Source organism: Urocitellus parryii, unplaced genomic scaffold, assembly GCF_045843805.1.
Source record: "Urocitellus parryii isolate mUroPar1 unplaced genomic scaffold, mUroPar1.hap1 Scaffold_43, whole genome shotgun sequence".
Taxonomy (NCBI): Eukaryota; Metazoa; Chordata; class Mammalia; order Rodentia; family Sciuridae; genus Urocitellus; species Urocitellus parryii.
Window position 1 is genome coordinate 2,879,554 of NW_027553833.1, and position 8,699 is coordinate 2,888,252.

Genomic DNA, 8,699 nt, shown 5'->3' on the forward strand with positions numbered 1-8,699 from the left:
TAAAGAATGAAAATGTTGGAAAGATTAAAACCTAAGACAAATTTTATTTGAAAAATTAATTCATTCATTTTTTAAAAACATCTAGACAAACTTTTCTTCTCTCCCAAAGGTAATCCCAGTGAAAATTATACAGAAGAGGGAGAAGTAGTTCCTATGGAATTGTAAGAATTCAAGAATCTGTTGTGTGGTATATACACATATGAATCAAAGAAATTTCCATATTTAGTTCTAAATTATAAAATTTGCAACATTTTACAAAGTTTCATAAAAATTTTAATTGAAAAGAAATGCTTTACAAAATATTCTTCCAGTCAAAGAAACTTTCCCAACCAGTACGTATAGCTTTCTATCTGAAAGATTACAGTATGACATTCAAAGGAAAGAGGTTTTTGTGTATTTGTTTGTTTTTCTTTCTTTCTTTTAAAATGCCACCTAGCTTAGGAAACCTATGAGGAAAGAAGATTTTTTAAAAAGTGCCTTTAAAATGCAAAAGCAAGTAATATAATCGTTGAAGCATTTGATATCTTAAAAGATTCTTTTAAATGGTCCATATGGTACACACAATATCACAGCTGGTGCAAAACTGCTTGTATTTAGTTTAAAACACAAAAGCAATGTGTACAAACTGTGTTCTTTGAAAAATAATTCAAAATTGTAAGGGCAACTTAGTAGTAAGAGAATTAACAAAACAAATTGAATATTACTGTATTCCAACATTTACTTTGATTTTTGTAATATCACTGATAAGAATAAGAGAGCTTGTACCAAACTAATTCAAAACACCTTACTTCAAACTACATGTAACATATTTTGCTTATACATTCTAAAAATTCACAACTAGGTTTTAGGATGTAAACTCCCATTTCCTAGTTTTTCTGTTGAAATATGGCAGCTTTGAACTTTGAAACCCTTTTGGCAGTTTCTTCTGATACTTCTGACAGAAATTCTTTTTGTTCCAGAATGGTGAGTAGTACAGGATGAGCAATTACTGGGTGTGGTGTTAAAGGGGATAAAAATTCTTTTTCTATTACAGTTCCAGAAAAAGCCTCAGGTGCTCCTGATAATGGCAAAAGTTTATTGCCACAGTCTGCTGGGCACAAATCACCACGAGCCACTCAAGCAGGAACAAACTTTATTTTCAAACTCTCCAGAACACCACGCATGCGGCCTTCCCCAGGGACACACCACCCACCAACTGGAAATCCCTCCTCCAACACTTCCCCATCCAACACCAACTCCCCAGGAATCCCCAGGAGAACTCAAAAGCAGCCCCAGTGCCTGAGGCTGACAGCAGGGTTCTAATATACAATTGAATACACAGCTTAACATAACCATCATCATCTCAATGGCTTGCTGGCATCACCTCTCAATCACTCCATTCTGGCAAAAATGCCATGCATCATTCCGACTAGGCTATGGCTCTCAGCATTTTATTTTGATGATTTGCTTGTTGTGGTTCTTCTTCTAAAATGCTTTCACTGGTGTCACTGCAATTGACTTCTTCACATACTTCAATACTCCTCAAAACTCCCTCCTATCATCAAATTCAGCATCACTACTTTCACTGATATCACTACAAACACTATTTTCTCTGCTTTGAGACTTCAGAATAGATTTACAAGGAACATATTCTCCATTCACAACATCAACAAAGACTCTGTAAATGTCAGCAGGAGTCCTGATTGTAGGCAGCTCTTGAGCATAATGACCACTCTTCCAGGGTTGTTCTTTCCTTTAAGTTTGACTTCTTCTTTCTTTTCTTTTTCCAGTATTTATTCAAACCCTCTTAGGTTCAACAGTATAAGGAAAATATATTTTTGGTACAGAATTATCTCCAATCCTTAAAGCATTATGGTCATTTTCATTATCACCATCATGACTGTTGTCTTCATCATCTTCTTCATTACTCTGAAAAAAACTTGAACCATTTACTGAAGAGTTCAACTGACTAGTCAATTGTCCATTGAATTGTTCTGAATGAGTAATATCCTAGTGATAACTACTGGGGGTAAGGGAGTTTGTTTCTTCATGTATCACATTCGCATTTGTGTTTTGATCTTCCTTATCCACTTCACAAGAGGCTGTGTCTTCTCCATTTGCAGTCACAGTATCTGGCTTACTGTCAAGTTCACCCAGCAATTCCTCTTGCCTCTCTAGTTCTTCAAGTCGAACCCACAGTTTCTTATCAGCAATCAAATCCTCAGATTTTACTTCATTTGCAAAATTTGCTTCAAAAATATTTGAAGTTTTTGTTTGGAATGAGGTTTTTGAGCAATTCGTTGTTTGGCTTTAAACTCAAAGTCACTTTTAATTTCAACAATATCACCTGCAGCATCACTTATTTTCTGCAAATCTTCTGTGAATTTAACTCTGGATTCAAAAATTTTCCATCACTTTTTTTTAAAACCATCTATTGTTTTTCTTACATCTTTTCCTTTTCCTCACAGAGTCACAACACCTCCAGGGCTCACAACAGCACCAAGGCCAAGGCGGAAGCGTGTGTCACAAACTTCGACTCATTTCAGAGTCAGACGGGGCCTCCGTGAATGGGGCACCGGTTTATGGAGGCGGCCTGGCAGGCTGCTGCTCAGAGTCCTCCTGCTTGCCTTCATGCACTGCGCGCCCGCTGCTGCAGAGGCCATGTTTGTCTTCGCCGCTGCCACGGGGGCCGCTGCTCGCGTCTGTGCTGCAGGTTCTAGGCTTCTCTCTCTGGCCTCCGTGGCAGGCTTGGAGCAGCAGGCCCACAGCCAGGGCGGAAGGCGGACTCTTAGGTGGCAGAGCCCAGCCAAATGTCCCGTGGCGGCTGAGCCTCCTCAGCGCTTCTCCTCTGCTTTTTTCTTCTGCAAAAGTTGAATGCATTGTTCTTTTCTATTTTGCAATCCTGGCTCTTACGATGGTCACTGGGATCCTCCTTGTGGTTCGTTTTGTTCTTGAGGGGACAGCACCTAGAGGACATATCTCATATCTTCATTTCTCTCTCTCTCTCTCTCTCTCTCTCTCTCTCTCTCTCTCTCTCTCTCTCTCTTATAATATCACTCTCTATTGAAATTACAATTAATTCTATATTCATTTAGTGAGAAATAGTATATTAAATATATTGCATTTTCCCATCAGTCAACTTAGTATATTCCTCCATTTATCCTTTAGTCACCCCCCCCATCATTTCATTCTTTCCAAGTTTTAAAAACACTCATCTGCAAACTTAAGCATGCCCTGCTTTTCCAAACACTACACCATGTGTTTCTCTTCCTCCTTTTGAAGCCACTTTAGAAGGTGGTGGTGCTGGGCTACCTTAGGCTCAGATGCCTGGAGTTTGTGTCAAGGACAGAAAAGTTTGACAGAAGCCATGGCTTTGGGCAGAGAACTGTATCATGATTTGTTTTCTGCAAAGCCGTAAGCTAGCCATTTGTCAGTAATGCATCCCTCCTCCTTGAAACATAGTGAATCCTCTCTTGACTTTATACTGAGGAACTGAGGAAACTTAATGGCATGTCAGAAACTTCAACATATTTCTAGGTTAAAAATCAAGTCGTCAGTTTTAGGAGAGTTGCCCTGGATAAAGAATTCATTTGTCTTGACTTCAAATCTGAAAATTATTAGGAATGGAGAAAATGATTTACAATAAAGATAACTCACTATTATTTTTAGTGATTCTTTACAATTCTTTTCTCAATAGCAGGTGTTTTCGTACAAAATAGTTTCTTTCTGTTTGAGGTGTCAAGCAGTGCATTACAAGCTAAATTCTCAGATTAACTATGTAGAACTGGCAAGAAGAAAAGGAAGTGTGAACTTCATTGAATTTACATATGTGAGTGTATGCATCGCTTTTTAGGTATAAATGAATGTACTTGTAATTAAAATGCCCCTCTGGGCCCCAACATCCCTCTGCACAGAGTGGCTCACTGAAGCATGTGTAACCTTTTTGGTAATACTCTCTTAGCATAGCTTGAGAGGGATTTTTGTCTCTATTCTTTCCACTTCCTGTGTGCAGCAAATGGTTTACTGTTTTTGTACTCTAATACATAAGAAAGGTGAAGAAAGAAGGCTTAAATACTAAAATAAAAACAAGACCCCTTAATTGTAATATTTTTTGAAACAGTCACTTAAAATCTGCAATTCATTTTCTTAAGTTATATTACTATTGTGCAACAGGTGTTGTAATTGTTAAGCAAAGAAATTAAACCCTCAGTAGTCACTATTATTATGCTTCAACTTTTTTTGAGGCAGATTAAAATCATGAACCCAGTATGCTTGAATATTCTCCATGCTCTTAAATTATTTGTTTTCTGGGAATTTATATTTTTTTATTAACTTCATTATTTTTTTCTGTTACATTAAAATATTATCCCACAAATGGCAATTAAGGAAATAAAATTTTTTATATCTCAGACATATATTAACAGATATGAAATAGAACTAATACTTTAAAATATTTGTTTATTTATCTGATACATAAAAGCATATAAATTATACAATTTTATGAGATTCCATGTGAAGCTTTTATACATGTATACATGTATGATGATATAGGAAATATTTTTGTGGAATGATATTAAATATGAGAAATATATTACAGATGCAGTAAAAGATTTTATGTAAGGTATCATAGTCTGTTTTCTGTTGCTATAACAATACCTGAGACCAGGTAATTAATAATGACTAAAGGTTGATTTAGTTCCTTGTTCTAAAGGCTGTTAAGTCCAAGAACATGGTGCTGGCATTTGCTTGGTATCTGGTGAGGGGCTTCTAACTACATTGTAACATGGTGGAGGGCATCATATGATGAGGCAGAGTACCTGTGCCAGATAGATAACAGGTCCATGAGTGCACATTTAACTTTCTAGATTTTTAAAAGAATATTGCTGTTTTGCATTAGCAAAAGTGTTCTAATTGTTTTGATGCCTATATAATTATACCTATGCTCTAAGTAAGTAATAATCATAATTAATTTTTAGAGAATGTTTTCTATGTGCTAGGCACTCTACTTACATACCTGAGTTAGCCCTCAAAAACCACAGGTAGGAATTTATATTATATTTCTGTTAAAGCTTATGCAGCCCAAATGTGAAAAGTTTAAGGAAGTTTCCTGAGACCCTACAGCCAGTAATTGAAGGATCTGGGTATATGTCCAAGGGATCTTACTCCAGAATATATTCCACAGCATTATGTGAAACTGATCCATAATTTATTTCTGTGAATCATTTTGATCTGAAACTGAAAGGAGATGCAGCATGTTCAGTGTTAAATGTTTAGAATTTTAATGCTTTCTAATGAAGATATGATTTACATATATTGAAATAGATAGTTATGAACTTTACAGATTGATGTGTTTTGACAATTGTGGGCATAATTGTAACCAGGACACTAGTGAACATTAAAAAATTTTTCCCACATCCCAGGAAACTCTGCATTTCCATTCATTTCTTACCCACATCCTCTCTAAAAGGCAACCACTGCTCTGATTTCTCTTGTGTTAGCTTGGCTTGGCTTCATTAGATCATAAAGTTCTTGAACTTTTGAGTTATTATTTTTGATGTTCATGTCATTGTGTGATAGATATATAGAATTGATGTGGGAGCTTCTGTTTTATTTTGTAAACTAGAATCTCCTAATTAAAAAGACTAACTTTTAGTGAACATCCAGAAGTTGTCAGGAGCTACCAAGGGTCACAGTTTACAGAGGCTGCCACAGTTAACATAGATGCTGGTGAAAGACAGGAATCTCCTAGATCAGAGAAAAAATACTTAGAACTCAGGCATAACAGATAGTATGAGCTTCAAGTTGTCATCAGTTCCCCTGTTATGAGATCCATGATTCGAGCAGTGCTGAGTGACTCTGTAGATATTTGTACACAGTGTATTTGTGTCACAACTGAGAAACTTGGAGTTTAGAAAACTCCCTACTCTTAAGGGGCTACTAGCAAAGCAGCCTAATTTTTACCCTTCAGAGAGACAATATGTTTTTTATCCTGGTCAGGAAACAAATGTGTCCTCTACTCTGGAGATAGACCCCATACCTAAATTCCAAGGGTAAGTTGTCACTTAAATCTACTTCTGCAAGTCAACTCTTTCTTTCCTTTCTGTATGTCTCAGTAGTGCCAGGCTATTCTTATTGTTACAATAATGCTCTTTGTCTAGAGAAATATTTTAGGTGGAAATTAACTTAGAAATGATTGTGAGGTTTTGAGAAGATGGACAATATGAAATCTTATGTGATAAACCTACCTGCACTTAATGACTAAAATATGTATTCCTCTATGATCAACCTATAACCACTCAAATTTTACATTTAGTTACTGAGAAAGATTTAAAATGTGAGTATTTAGTCTTTGACCCATAAGTTCTTCAGCTAAACATACAGAGAGTAATAGGTATGAGATGGAGTTCTGAGAGAATACTGATCTAGGATGAAATGGGAAGAAAGGGAAATCTTTTATAAAAGTGTGACCTGATGTGACTCCTGAAGGCATGTTTCAATTGGCAGGAGAGATAAGCATGTTCTTGGCAAGGGGAAAATGTAATTTGTGTGAAAGTCAGAGGCTAGACTTATTTATGGATAGAGTGATTGGGGATTCATGGGAAAGTTAGTGGAATCATGTTTTTGAGGATTAATGGAATTAAAGTTGGAGATCTGAAAGGCCTGGTGGAGGAGTTAGACTGGAGGTATTAAAATTAGTGAATTAGAGAATATGTCTGAAACGGAGTAAGATGGGAGTAAGATGATTGAGAATTGCAAGATCATGGACAGAAAGTGTAATGGATGCAAATGAGTGTGGGGAGGGGTATAACTGGGAGGAAGGAGTGATTTGTGTGATTAGAAAGCAATCAAAGAAAATGTCCTTCTGTCACTTAAAGATGAGAACCTGAACTTGATTGGAAGGATGGTTCCAGGTGTGTACTATGAGCATAAGGAAAATCACTCACCAATCAGGAATGAATTAACTGAAGATCCATCCCAAAAAGTTGTGGGCCATGAAGGACCATTCTTTTTTTAACTTAAAAATGGGTGAAGTAAAAAGTGTGCCTGAGGGACATTGGAGTTACCGTTATGAAGCCTCATGAGAATGTGACCTCAATCTACTGTCCAAAGTTACAGTTGATTTATTGAGAATGTGAAACAGGAAATGAAATGAGTGACTGCATCTATGTCCTTGATAGTTAGGTACAGTGGATAGGAAGGTGAACTTAGGTTATCTATTCTCTTATATAATTTGAGGCCACTTTTCTAGCTCTGGATTTTGATAGTCTCTTCAAGGGGTAGTACTACATCACTGGGTAGTATTTATAGGCAAAAATTTATTTCCTTGTAAGATGATGTGAAGTAGTGTCATGACGTGATGGGGAAGGGAAATAAGGTTACACACAGCCTCTTTGAATTCAAGGAATTTTTCACTAATTGTGTACACATTATTTTTTTTTGTCTGTAGCAGCTCTAATGTGCTAATCTTGTTCCAGTAGTGTCACATATTTTTGCAGCCCTTGATTTTCACTGTTTAGTGTAGTCATACCTTAAAAGAACAGTTTGCTAACAGCACAAATTTTGGAAATGAATTTTGTTTTTTTCTACTCTCTTCGAATTTGATTTGTGTTTTGGGGGGTTAGTAAATGTACTCTGGATATTTTAATGCCATAAAATTTATAAAACCCTGGGTGATTTACTTAACTCATTAGGATGAAAAATAGATTTGTCACTCTGTATCCTGTACTATTCCTACAATAGCTATTAGATTTATCAAAACAATAAAGTACAGATATACAAATTGTGATGACTTGGATCATAAATGTCCCCAAACACTCATGGGTTGGAGTCATGGTCCCTGACTGCTAGTGTTATTGTGAGGTGGTGGAAATATTAGCAGATGGGACCTATTGGAAGAAAGTTAAGTCTTGGGGATATGCCCTTGAAGGGTATATTGGGAATCTAGCTGCTTCCTGTCTCTCCTCCAATGACTATGAGGTTTATAACTTTGCTCCATCAGGTGTTCCCTGCCATGATGTTCTGCCTCCTTACCAGCCCAAAATCAATGAGGTTAGCTCACCATGGCCTAAAACCTCTGAAACTGTGAACCAAATTCAACCTTTCCTTATTTTATGTTGTTTATCTGAGGTATTTTGTCACAGCAATGCAAGCTAACTCATGAGCATTGTTTGTCAAGAGAGGGTACCTACCTCTAGTGAACTTAAAGTCTTGGGGAAATAATACAGATGAACACACATACACACACAAAAAAAAATCCTATTTTTTATATTCAAACTTTCTGCTTCATATGAGAAGGAAAAGGAAAAGGAAAATGCATTTAAATTCTGTTACTTCTAACTTGCAAATATCTCCCACACAAGATCACTCGCTCTTCCTGTCTCTTTACTATAACCTGACTTGCCCCTACATTCTCATCAGTGATTCAGTCAAGACACTAGAAGTTTCAAGTAGAGGTCCCCCCTGTCTTTGGAGATCTTTATGCCCTCTTATGGGAAGATGAAACCTTTGGCTCTAGTTTACCTTTTTTGAAAGCTAAGGAACTGGGAACAGTGGTGCACATCTGTAATCCCAGCAACTCGGGAAGCTGAGGCATGGGGATCACAAGTTCCCAGGAAATTTATGTCCCATCTCAAAATTAGAAGTTAAAAAAAGGAGAAGGGTTGCTCAGTGGCAGAGTGCCCCTGTGTTCCATCCCCATTACAGAAAAAAAAGAAGGAAGG

At 36.8% G+C, this 8,699-nt stretch overlaps 1 pseudogene; it reads right to left on the reverse strand.

Annotated features, from left to right (window-relative positions):
* Positions 1 to 866: 866 nt before the first annotated feature.
* Positions 867 to 2,859, reverse strand: LOC144252467 (unconventional prefoldin RPB5 interactor 1-like; annotated as a pseudogene).
* Between the last annotated feature and the right edge of the window lie 5,840 nt (positions 2,860 to 8,699).